The sequence below is a fragment of the Phoca vitulina genome, unplaced genomic scaffold, assembly GCF_004348235.1.
Source record: "Phoca vitulina isolate PV1807 unplaced genomic scaffold, GSC_HSeal_1.0 scaffold4, whole genome shotgun sequence".
Lineage (NCBI taxonomy): Eukaryota > Metazoa > Chordata > Mammalia > Carnivora > Phocidae > Phoca > Phoca vitulina.
The window spans coordinates 4,484,573-4,496,925 of record NW_022589707.1 but is presented as its reverse complement, the minus strand read 5'-3'; the positions used below and the strand labels follow the sequence as shown (position 1 = coordinate 4,496,925).

Sequence of the window (12,353 nt, the reverse complement as noted above, 5' to 3'; positions counted from 1 at the left end):
AAGAAAGAAAGAAAGAAAGAAAGAAAGAAAGAAAGAAAGAAAGAAAGAAAGAAAGAAAGAAAGAAAAAGGGAAAGAAAGAAAGGGAAAGAAAGAAGGAAGGAAGAAAAAGAAAGAAAGAAAAAAAAAAGGCAAAAGAGACAGTAACAACTTTGCTGTAATTACAAGTGGGTGACAGTCTGGGCTCTAATCCAGGTCAGCCTGACTCCAAAGACCACACCCATAACCAGTAAGCACACTGCCTCTCTATAGCCTAGACTCATAGAATCTTTTTCTGTCTATCATTAAGTAACATTCAAGAAAATCAGCATGAATGTTCTGAAAACACATTTTTTAAAAAAGATAAAAATAGAGCTAACGGAGTTTTCAATACATATTTAATGAGCAAAATAGTAATATACACATCAATTTTTTAATTGGGCAAGAATTATATAGATATAAGCAGAGACAAATGAGCCATGCACAGTAGAAATGAACCACTCATGAATACGGTGAGAGATGTATAGGCTCTCTAGCAATTAGAGAAACAAATTTTAAAGCACGAGATACCATTTTCTGCCCATCAAATGGGACAAAAATAAAAAGATTGATATTTTCTAGTGCTGCTGAGTATGTGGGCAATAGTTTGGGTGGCAATATAAATTGATTTGGTGCTAATGTGGGAATATAGCTTCAAAAATTGAAGTTTGTACTCTTTTTAATGCAACAACTCCATTTCTAGGAACATATCCTGCAGAAATATTCACATATATGTGCAAAATATATACATGTATATTTATTTTAAATTGAAGCATTATTTACAATGCAAAATGTTGCAAATAAGCTAATATTCTTCAATGGTGAGTCTGTTAAATGAAACATGATAAATCTATACCATGAAGTATTATGCAACTATTAAAATAAATTTTCTCTCTCTAATGTCCAGGGAAGATTCTCCTAAAATAAGTGAGTGAGGGAAGTCATATTGATGTAGTACTTTCTCATTCATGTAGGGAAAAAGTTATTTGTGTGGGTGCGTGTGTGTGTACAGGCATATTAAGGCACAGGAAAATGTTCAAAATGATAAACATTGAAAGGTTAAAGAAGATGACTCTCAAAATGGAAAGTGTACTATGGAAAATAATACTACATTATTAGAAAATTTTATTAGAAAATGTTAGTGTTGCAATTTTTTTTAAAATTTATTTTAGAGAAAGAGAGAGAGAACAGGGGGAGGGGCAAAGTGAGAAAGAGAGAGAGAATCTCAAGCAGACTCTGCACTGAGCATGGAGCTCAACATGGGGCTCGATCCCAAGACCTAATCATGACCTGAGCCGAAATCAAGAGTTGGATGCTTAACCGACTGAGCCACCCAGGCACCTAATTACTTCACTTAAGGAGAGAGAGAAAGCACCTAGAGTAGTGCTCCTAGCCTTGAGGATTTAGTAGAACACTGACTTTTGTTGGGGAAGATAGGCCAAATGGTGCTTATAGAGAGTCACTGCATTTTTCAGGCAGGTCAATTAGGCAAGTTCCTTGAAAAAGATGAATAGTTGTCAGAGAAAAGAGGAGCCATTATTCCTCTGAATCACCCATGAACATTTTGGAAAAGAGGGAGATAGAGAACTAGATTCTAGAGCAGGTGGCAGTGAGGAGCTAGATCCTCAGGTGGGTGTGGTGCCCAGCAGAGATGGCGCCACGATCCCCAGGCCTCCCTGGTCCCAGGAGGTCCCCGAGAAAAGGCTGGGCAATGCCACCAGTCTTCACAGACCAACAGGCTTGCATCAGGCTGGTTCCGGGCCTCCTGGTCCGGCTGCAGTGGATGCCTCCCTCCGGACTGTAGCGCACGGGGCCACAGCGCCACTGGGGCTCCTCTTCCTCATACCAGCGCTGTTCACTGAAGTCAGGGAAGAAGGCCGCAGTCTCTCTACCGGCTGAAACCACAGCGTCAGAGCCATGGGTTGTGTTGCGGGTGTCAGTGAGGCCGAAACTTCCACGAAGTGAATCTGGGGCCACGTGACGTGCTCGAAACTCTGGTGGGTCCCATCAGTGTCCTCCAGAGCTGGACGGCATCCTTGCGGGCGAGGATGCGGGCGAGGATGCAGGCTCGGACTGGCCCTCTGGCCGTGAACTCCACCAGCCGCTGACAGCTGATAGCAAAAACGCCCTTCATGCTCTTGGTAAAACTTCGGCATTCTTCTTTTCTCCACAGCGGTTCTCTCGTTCGTACAATAAGGACCCTGTTGCTCAGAATCTGCTGATGAACAGGCTCCAGAATCGGGGGTGAGCAACAGCGTCAGGCTTGATCGGGGCCAGAGGAAGCTGGAGAGCCTGAGGGCTCCGCAAGATCGAGGTCCTCTCACTCCCCTCTCCTCGCTGCCCCCCATTTCTCCGGGCCTGCAGCCGCGCGACTCCTGGCCCTCATACCAGGACCGAAGCGCACCCCAGATTCAGGGCTGCTCAGGCCCCAGCCCAACCGGAGGTCAGGTCTGGATTCACCTGGTCCTCCACCGCGGAGCCCGGCCACCAGGCACCGCGATAGCTACCCTGCGCGGCCCCAGCGGGGTGCTTCGGGCGTTCGGCCGGGCGGCCCTGCTGGGGGTCCCTGCCGGGAGGCCGCGGAGCAAGGAGGCCGCGGAGGCTGGGTGTGTGAGGCCCGCCGGCAGACGGCGCGGTGGGAGCGGCCGGGCTGAGGCGAGGCGACCTGCGGCCCCAGGCCTGGTCCTGCCGGTGGCCCTTGTCTCGCCCCAGCGCTTGCTCCGGGTCGCACGAGCAGTGTTGCAATTTTTAAAAAAGAAAAAGAAAAGCGACCCAGGTCCTTACGCCTTGTGGAAGCAAGTCATACTCATTTCCCTGTGGCTCCCAAGCTTGGCCTGGGCATTGGAAGGCGAAGAAGCGTGGTGGCTCTCGTGGAGCCTGACCCAAAAGTGGACTGGGCATTTTTGCTCACATCCCATTGGTTAAAACTTGGTCATATATGATGTAGTTTTTGGAATGTTGGTGTGTTTGGTGAAGTCCAGAGTCAGTGGCCAAGAAGGAATTCTTGAGACGCCTTTGGTGCAAAAAGGTGGCTGTATGAAAGCGCGGGGACAGGACCTGTGGGCAGAAAGGGCTGCCCCCGCTGCCTGCTGCCCCAGGATTGTGAGGAGCGACTGATTAATTATATACTTTGGGGTTGGGAGAAGTAAAGATAAGGGAATTTCCAAAAGGACTTTCATACGTCAAAGAAAACTCAGGATCCTGGAGGAATGTTGTAATCTGCCTATCTCAAGTATTTGTCAATGGGCAGCCCATTATAAGGACATTTAATTTTATCTAACTTTCCTTCTGCCTTGGGTTCCCACATTAATATCTTCGCACAAAAACGCAAGGCAGTCTGGGAGATATGGTCTCTGTAGGTACCCAGGAATAAGAGGAAACTGGTTTGGTAAACATCTCCGCTCTCGCCCACAAGTACTCAGAGAGTCCGTGTTTCTAGCCCTGTGACTCCCGTCAGGACAACAGCAAAACTCTAGAGAATAGTGAGAGACGGAAGAGAGACATGTGAGCCTCCTCCACAGATCTTCAAAAGCAGCACTCCCACTGATACATACAGTCGATTTTTTATCTTCAATTTTATGTGAAATACAACCCAAAGCTCCAAGACAAATCCCCGTGGTCCTTCTTCAGTACAGGAATTTTAAAGGGCAACTGCTCCCTCGGTCACCTCCTGAGGGACTCAGCCAATATCAAACTGGAACCATCACACTGCAAGATAGTGGGTAATCCTGTAAACCCAGGTTCAGATACGCCACACTCAGTTGTGTCCTTGTTTTGCTTCCCCATCTAGACAATGGTGATAAGATACCGCCCACCCTGTCTGTCCCAAGGGGACAGTGTGAGCTTCAGAAAAGGTAATATACCTATCATTATTTTTTTAAACTGAAAAGAAGTCCTAAACATTGTTCTTAGTCCTATAGCAGAGAAATTCATCAATTATCTTCCCTCATCTTTATTTTCCCCTTCCCTACTTTCTGTATTTTTTACCTGACCCCCTTGTAAAAGAGATCGAGGACAGTTTAGTTCTAAGGAAGGTATCAGAGAAGAGTCAAAGGAGTGTCTGAACAACAGATATAATTGGGCAAAAGGGTTAGATTTGGGGCACCCAAATTAGACAGGTTTATGATCCTTTCTGCCCAGAAAGTAGGCTGTCATAGGAGACTGGGCAGCTGATACTTTAAGAGGGTAGGGAGAATGGAAAGGCTGAATTTCTAGCTATCCAAAATGATATCCCCATGGTGTTTGCACCGAACTTGAAGAGCAGAAGGAAGTAATGACTGAAGTTGGTTACAAGTCAAAGTTCTAAAGGATCAAGTCTTCTGGAGTGCAGAAGACAACCAGCACTCCATGCCTGGGTTGCTGGATCCTTCTGCATCAGATCCAGCAGAACAAATGGTTAGTGTGTGTGCAGTGGGATTCTTTCTGTGGGCTGTGGTAACACTACTGATAAAGTGATATGACTTCATGGACTCTTTGCCCTTTTGTGAAGCCAGCGCCTATTCAGTATAATGTTAGAGGCAGCCTGGACTTACAATTACCTCTCCCTACTGCCTTCAGATACCCAGAATTTCTTTCTTTTTTTTTTTTAATGTTATGCTTGTCTCTTTTTTCTATTTTTTTTAAGATTTTATTTTTATTTATTTGACAGAGAGAGACACAGCGAGAGAGGGAACACAAGCAGGGGGAGTGGCAGAAGGAGAAGCAGGCTTCCCAAGGAGCCGGGAACCCGATGGAGGGCTCCATCCCAGCACCCCAGGACCATGACTGAAGCCGAAGGCAGACGCTTAGGCAGACGCTTAACGACTGAGCCACCCAGGTGCCCCACCCAGAATTTCTTTAGCAAGAAGATCTTTTGTTTCACAATCATAGATAAACTTCATATGCAGATGCACATATCCATGCTTGGTTGCGAATCACAGGTGCTAGGGGACCTGTTTGGATAAGAGAGTCCTAGATACCTAAAGAGGGTGGGGAAGGAGGGAGGCTGGGACTCCCACTGCAATTTCACCTATTTTAATCTTTACCTCTTCTGAAAACTGTGGCCACACCAAATTTTTCAGCTACCATTTAAGTCTCTGAAAACTGCCAGGAGACTTAGAAAATAATAAAAACTAAACAAAACCAATAAACACTAAGTTCCACCAGTAGGGGGGCTGATTAAGTAAAGACTGGTACCTCCACGCAGTGGAATACCATGCAGTTTTTAACAAACAAAAAGCATTGTGGATGTTCTCCATATCTTATATGGAAAAATCCCCAAGATACATTGAGTCAAGTCAGGGTAATAGGAAGAGGGGTAAACACCCTATATCTGTATGTGGTTATATGTGTATAAAATAATTCTGGAGGACTACTCAAGAAAACAAGCAGGCTAGAAACAAAGATGATGGTGACAAGCAGGAGCATATCCATGCTGAAGCTTATAAAATTTGAGGCAGCTTCTTTAAGAAAAAGAATGTTAACTTATGACTACAAAATTAGTTGAGAGCCTCAGAAAGGGCCCTTGGTAGGGGCTCTGAAGCTTAATCTTCTCTAGCACATGGTAAATCCAATGCTGGGGACAAGCAGGAGGGAGAGAACGTCAAAGAATACTTTGAAAGCTGCTAGAAATTTGAGCCATTCTTACCTATTCAAGAAACGAAATTTTTAAGAAATCAGTGTTTTCCCACATAGCTTTGGAGAAAGAGAATTGATTAGGTGACCCAGCCCCGTGAAAAATTTGAGTTCATATAATCAGATTCATAACAAGAAAATTATGAAAACTATCATGGTAACTATCTGAAATACCATATTTCATCTATCAGGTTTGCAAAGATCAAAAAGTTTTAAAAACAGGTAGTGAGGGCATGGCATGTCCTTCATTGCCTTAATTTGGTCTGAGTGACCTCCATGGAGAATGATTTGCCCATGCCTCCCACGATTACAGATGCACATACCATTTGATCCAGCAATTTGGCTTCCAGGAGTATTTCCTACAGGTGGACTGGCACGTGTGCAAAGCAATGGATGCCAAGGTTATTCACTGCAGCATTGTTCCTTCTGCCAAACTACTGGGACTACCTCCATAGGAGACTGGCTAGATCAAATGATGTTACTAGGATTCACTAGGATGTTACACAGCTGAAAAATAAACCATTCACTAGGATGTTACACAGCTGAAAAATAAACCAGGAAGATCTTTATGTACTGACACGATAGAACAATCTTTATATATTTAAGCAAAAAAAAATAAAAAAAAACACAACCCAGGTTTCAAAATATATTGTGGGCTATCATGGATGTAATGTATTTCCTATAAGCACAGAATGTTTTTGCAAGCATTTCACAAACAACCTGCAATATGGGAGTGACCGGAAGGGAAGTGGATAGCTGGGGGACATGTGTGAAAGGAAAACTTTTATACTTTTAAATTTTGGAACAACATGTCAATGTGCGACTTTTTTTGAAATAGGACTTTTGAAAAAAGTTAAAACAGAGTTTTTTAATTCGGCAAAATCCACCTTAAACTCTAATGAAGCCTGACGCTGGTCAAGGACAACCTGTTGAAGTCCCAAACCTTCACAAAGTTCCACTTAGGATGCGGACCAAGCCCAGGCAAAGAAAGATTTGAGAAGACTGTTTCCTCTCCACTGGACGGTAGAGCACTCGCATTTAGAAGTCTCATCAGTTATTCAATGAGCCATGAGTGTATTATCCGAAATGAAACCTACCCCTGGGGATTATTTTTTTAGTGGACCCAATTAAATTTCTAGGAAATGATTCTTCTGTAAGTTCCTGGTAGCTGTGAATTCTTCTCTGAGCTCCCCATTATAGTGCAATAGCTCTTTAAAGATGAAGGGACCTCCTCTTCCTAACTCCTGGAGGAGACAGAAAAGGGCCATGGGAGCAGTGTTTCTTCTACTTTCCATTATTCTCATTGGGGATTTCGAGTTGCTTTGCTGAATTTAAAGAAGACAGGATCGCTTGGGACATGGTTAAAAGCCAAACCTGAGGACACAGCCTAAAAGAAACAAGTCTGAGCCGGGGAGAATATTGGATCCTAAGTATGGGTCATTCTTCTGAACTTAAGAAAACTGTCACTGACGGAGAGCTGCTAACGCAGCCTTCAAAGATTGATAATATAGGAGATACCTCTTGTTACTCACAAATTGTATATTCCAAGAATGGTTTAGGGCCAAGAATGAGTTGCAAGATTGATTTTTTTTTTAAGGAAGACTAATATTTCCAGAACAGAAAGGCTTGTGATTTAAAGCATTTATTTCCACAAGATGGTGCTATAGCTTCTGCCAAAAGAGGACACTCACATTTCCTTCAGGAGCTAGAAATCCAAAATAAACTTCTGATGGGAACGAGATCTCTTTGTGCTTTGGTGAATCTGTCAGAGAAGCCTGTTGTGCAGAAACGTTCTGGTGGGGGTTGATTTGGGTCAAAAGGGTGACTGAAGGTTGTTCAGGTAGGAATGACTTCCACCACCTCGACACGTCCCGGAACGGGTGTCTCACTCAAGGCTTCGTGCTCACCTTCAGCCCCTCCTTTTCCAAAGTGCTCCTCTTCCCACGGTCAGGCATGTATGTGTGTCAGGAAGGGAATGTGGGTATTAAGGAGTGGCATACATGTCCCCACTCATGGAAATGAATCTCCCACACCCACCCACACTGTGCACCCAGGGGCAGCTCGAGACTCAGCTTCTCAGAACTTTCCCTACCACTCTGGCCCGCGTTAATCATACTTTCCTTTGAATTTCCCTGGCATTTGGAATATTATTTTACCATATCCATGTAAATTCCCCAAGTTCTCTTGAGACAGAGTCCTTGTCATAATTGCCTTTGCATGTCCCTATATAACGACAAGCATTCTACCTTGAATTTATGCATAGTAATGAGATTGTGAAAACAGACAATCTAAAGTAAGTGTTCAATGACCTTGGTTGGTAGCCTGAGTAATTGGGAGGAGGCTAGCACCAGCAGGTCATTGCCTAGGAGCTAGGAGTGTGATCTCGTAAGTCACAACCTCTCCGATGCTGTTTGATCATCTCTAAAGGGATGGGATTAAACTGTCCTCCTGTTTTTCTTTTTAATATTTTGCCTCTATGACTTTAATGTCTTCAGTATCCCTGCCTTGAGGGAGCCAAATTCATAAAGCTCACCAGGTGATTGTGATGGACTCTGGTAAAGAACTACTGCTCACGTCACGGTTCCCAGATCTGGCTTCTCGTCTTCATTGCATGGGGCACTTAAAGACAAGCAACAGCAAACAAATAATCTTTCCTGGAGATTGTGCTGATTTACCAGGTTTGAGAACCATGGCGATAAAGCTAGAACTCCTCTAAATGGATGTCATCGATTTTAGTCTCTTTGCAAAAAGGGATCATCCCCATCCCCATCCTTATCTTCCAAGAATCTTGGGTGGAAAACTTCTGAAACTTCCTGAAACTAAATACCACACCAAAAAGCAAGACAATTTGAATGATGGCACTTCTGGGGATTGCTTACTGTGATGCTTACTGTGATGCAGGGTAGGACCCTGCTGTCTCTCCACAATGGCTGGCACTCTGCCTCAGCTGTGACCAGTCCGTGGAAACACCTGGTCATTCTCAGACAGGATTTACCAGACATTTTAGAGATTCAATTGGATAAGATGCAGAGGCATATATATTTTCCTCTGATACCTGCACCCAAGTTAAAAATACACCTCCCGGAGAAATTTCAAAAACTAGGAGCCCCCAGAGACTGGGGGAGAGTGTGAAGTCAGGCGACTTGAATGATGAAGGGGCTTGTAAGCCATGCATGCTGAGTTTAGACTTTATACTTTCAGAGATGGGCCTCCTCTAAAGGATTTTGTTCAGTTTTACTGAGGTATGATTGACAAATAAACATTGTATATATTGAAGGTGTACAACTTAATGTTGCGATAGGTGTATACATTTTGAAATGATCACCAAAATCAAGGTATGAAACATGTCCATCACCCTGCATAGTTAACATTCTCTTCTTTTTCTTCTCTGCCACTCCTTCCCCATACCTCATGTTAAGCCCACACTATTTGCCCTTCGCTGCACAGAATGTTCTCAGGCTTCTATTTTTACATATCCCATTTCTGCTATTGGTATGCCTTTCCTCTATTCCCCTCTCCACCAGGTACAGAGTACTTTTTTAGGACAAGTCAACTCAAACAGCACCTTATCCATTGAGATTTCTCTTATTCCCTAAGCAGTGCTCTGTCCTTTATGCCTGCCATTGCACTTTGTGGATATCTCGACACTTATCACACTCTGCTATCATTATTTGCTCCTTGTTTCTCTCCTTGATTACACTGAGAGCTCCTTGGGGCACAGACTTGGTCTTTGTATATCCGGTTTCCAAAAAATGCATATTGAGTAAATGAATTTTTAAAAATGAATCAGGTAATTCATATCTATACCTTGAACAACACTAAATTGAGGCTAGTGCCAATGTGCAAAGGTGGAGGAAAGAAATAAAAGGAGACCAAGGATGGGAAAGGAGAAATACGTTCATCAGAATGGAACGGGATAGCTAAGAACCACAGCAGCCAAGTCAGGGGGGGATTTAAAGGAGAAGGATAGAGAGACCATGGTCAGCCAACTTAAGAAAGGAACTGAGTTCAAAGGTGGGTAATGGGATCAGGCAAAAAGCAGAGTCAGAAAAGCCAGAGCTGTATGCAAAGAACTAGCACTGGATCAGCTGAGAGTCAGAATTAACCAAGTGAGAAACATGTAGCCAATAACATGGGATGATGTCTGGTCAGGGTAATAAGAGCCCCAGGCAGAACTCAGAGAGTTCCTGCTTTTAAAAAGGTCATTGTCATTCCTTTAGTCCTGATACCCAGAACTACACAGGACAGTTCTCTGTCCTTCCCCTTCCATGGCTGGATCTCAAACTCACTGCTCCAATTAATATGTCCCCAAATTCCAGAAATTATACTTTTTCTTCCCCCATCTAATACAGCTCTCATTTAAAAATAACTTTATGTTGAATCTGCTTACCTTTCCCAACCCTTACCGCCTTGTTATTGTAAGTTTATTCATTCAACATACATAACCATCAGGCACTGTTAGGAAAGGAAACTAACCCGTATCAATCACCTTCTACACTTGTTGTAAGGTCCCCTCTGTATGATACCTTACTGAAGCACCACAACCACCCAGTGAGGCAGGTATTGCTCAGTAGAATTATCCACATTTAAGAGATGAGGGAGATGGAGCACGGGAAGGTTAAGATGCCACATTTTTGCAATGGTGTGGCAGTGAGTGGTGAAGGCAGGATTCAAATCCACCTCTGCCTGCATCTAAATCCTATCCTCTTTCCATTGTATCATTCTTTCTCCTCTCTAGGACTTTACAGAAGAACTATAAGCCCAAATGAAATATCACAATCTTAGGATAGGATGAAAGGCCTGATCAGGAAGCCCAGGCACCACGAGCAAGCATCAAGACATGGAAAAGAAGAGTAAAATGAGAACTGTGCTTTGCGAAGTGAGGGGAAGAGGAGCCTAGAGCGTGGATTTGTCCCCAAATGTGTCCACCCTGCAGACAGAGATGCTCCCTGGGGGGAGCCAGCCCCCTAAGGGATACATTTTAACTTTCCTACATCTCACCACTAGCTGAGAAGTCCGGTCCAGCCTTGTCTGCCTAATTCTCTGGACGAGAGCCCAGAGGTCATGGAATCAAGGGTGGTGACTTAAAAAAAAAAAAAATGCTGTTAGGTTAGGGCTGGCAGAACAAGAGGAGTCTGTTCTGTGAGACCTGACATTCAGAGGAAACTAAGGCACAGAGAGCTGTCCCTGGGGGGAACCAAGTCAAGACGGAGGGGAGCAGAAAGAATAGCCAGGCTGGTTTCTGCGGCAGCTCCAGCACCTCGGATGGGATCACCACCCCCGGGAGGCAGTGTGGAAGAGCAGGGATCCAGGATTAGGAGTTTACTAACTTTGCTCTCCACCAGAAATCAAGGGCCCCCTTGTGCCCTGGGACTGAGTTTTCTCTCCTCACCTACAAAAAGAAAGTTTTACCTTAAACTCTTTGATTTACCACACTCCCCATTCTTAACCTCTCGCTGAGCTTAGGACGCTTGCTTGGCCTGTCCTTACAGACCTGAACTCCTAATTCTGCTTTCCTCACTGCTCCCCACACCTTAACGCAGTAGCTTAGAGTCGGGTCGTGGGAGGATGCGTAACTGTTTAGGGCTTAACCCTTCAGAGTAATAATGACCAAAGCAGCATATTCTTTGAACACAGAGATGCTTCAGGACTTTATTGGAGAAGACACCATTCTACCTTAATGATAATCTATCCTAAAGTCTTCAGAAACCTAGTAGGCACGGTCAGCCAGGATCAATGGAGCAGTCAATGGGCACCGTAATCTGGAAATGGTCTAACCCACTAGATATTTGAGCTTATAGATCATGGCATTCCCAAGAACAAAACAGCCAGAGAGCCTATGAAGACTCACTCTACTTGGAAATCCCTGGAGGAATGAGTGGGGCGGGGGGTGACCTGGCTAGAATGAACAGATCAAGAATCTCTGTCCCCCTAGGTGAGGGATTCTTACTGTGTCTGTGTGGCTGCGCCACAGAACATCGTGGCTTTCTCTGAAGTCTGTGGACAGGCATAAAGATAGACCTCCTCAAGCACGGCCTGAGACCAACAGAACATAAGGTTTCCCTGGAAGAATCAGAAAAAAAAAAAAAAAAAAAAAAATACAAGCATGAGAAAACACGCAGGCCTGAGACATAGATACTTGAATAGATACACACGTCCTGGGAAGAATACAGAAGGAACACATACCCTGAGCTATATGATCGACCTAAAATGAACTTTAAAAATACAGAAGGAAACAGTACACAGAGGAAAGACATGGCCATGCTGTTTTAGAGATGGACGTTCCTAGGCCCTAAGAGATAGAGACAGGTGGACATCAAGGGAGAGAAATGAACATTGAGGCCCAAAGATAAAGCGCACAACACAAAACCTCAGACATGAGAGACACAGACCAGCCAAAAGATAAACACCCGCAGCAGGCAGATCAGCGGGGGCCAGGGGCAGGCTTAGGTGACGACCTACAGGAAGCACAGGAGAAGAAACACCCGGGCAGTTCGCGGAGACGCGCGACTCACGAGAGGCCCCCTCGGCCCTCCCCGCGGTCCCGCTGCCGGCCTCCGAGCGCCCTGCCCCGCGCCCCGCGGTCCCGCTGCCGGCCTCCGAGCGCCCTGCCCCGCGCGCCCGCGCCGCTCTCCCCGCCGCGCCGCCGCCTGCGCCCCGCGCCCCGGGCTCCCCTCCCGGCCCGCCCGCCACTTCCCAGCTCTGACGCGGGAGCCTCCTTCAC

General features: G+C 45.2%; 2 pseudogenes; one reads left to right on the top strand and one right to left on the bottom strand.

Annotated features, from left to right (window-relative positions):
* Positions 1-2,472, top strand: part of LOC116630562 — a 6,325-nt pseudogene extending 3,853 nt beyond the window's left edge.
* LOC116630561 lies at positions 1,622-8,320 on the bottom strand (annotated as a pseudogene).
* Positions 8,321-12,353: the final 4,033 nt, after the last annotated feature.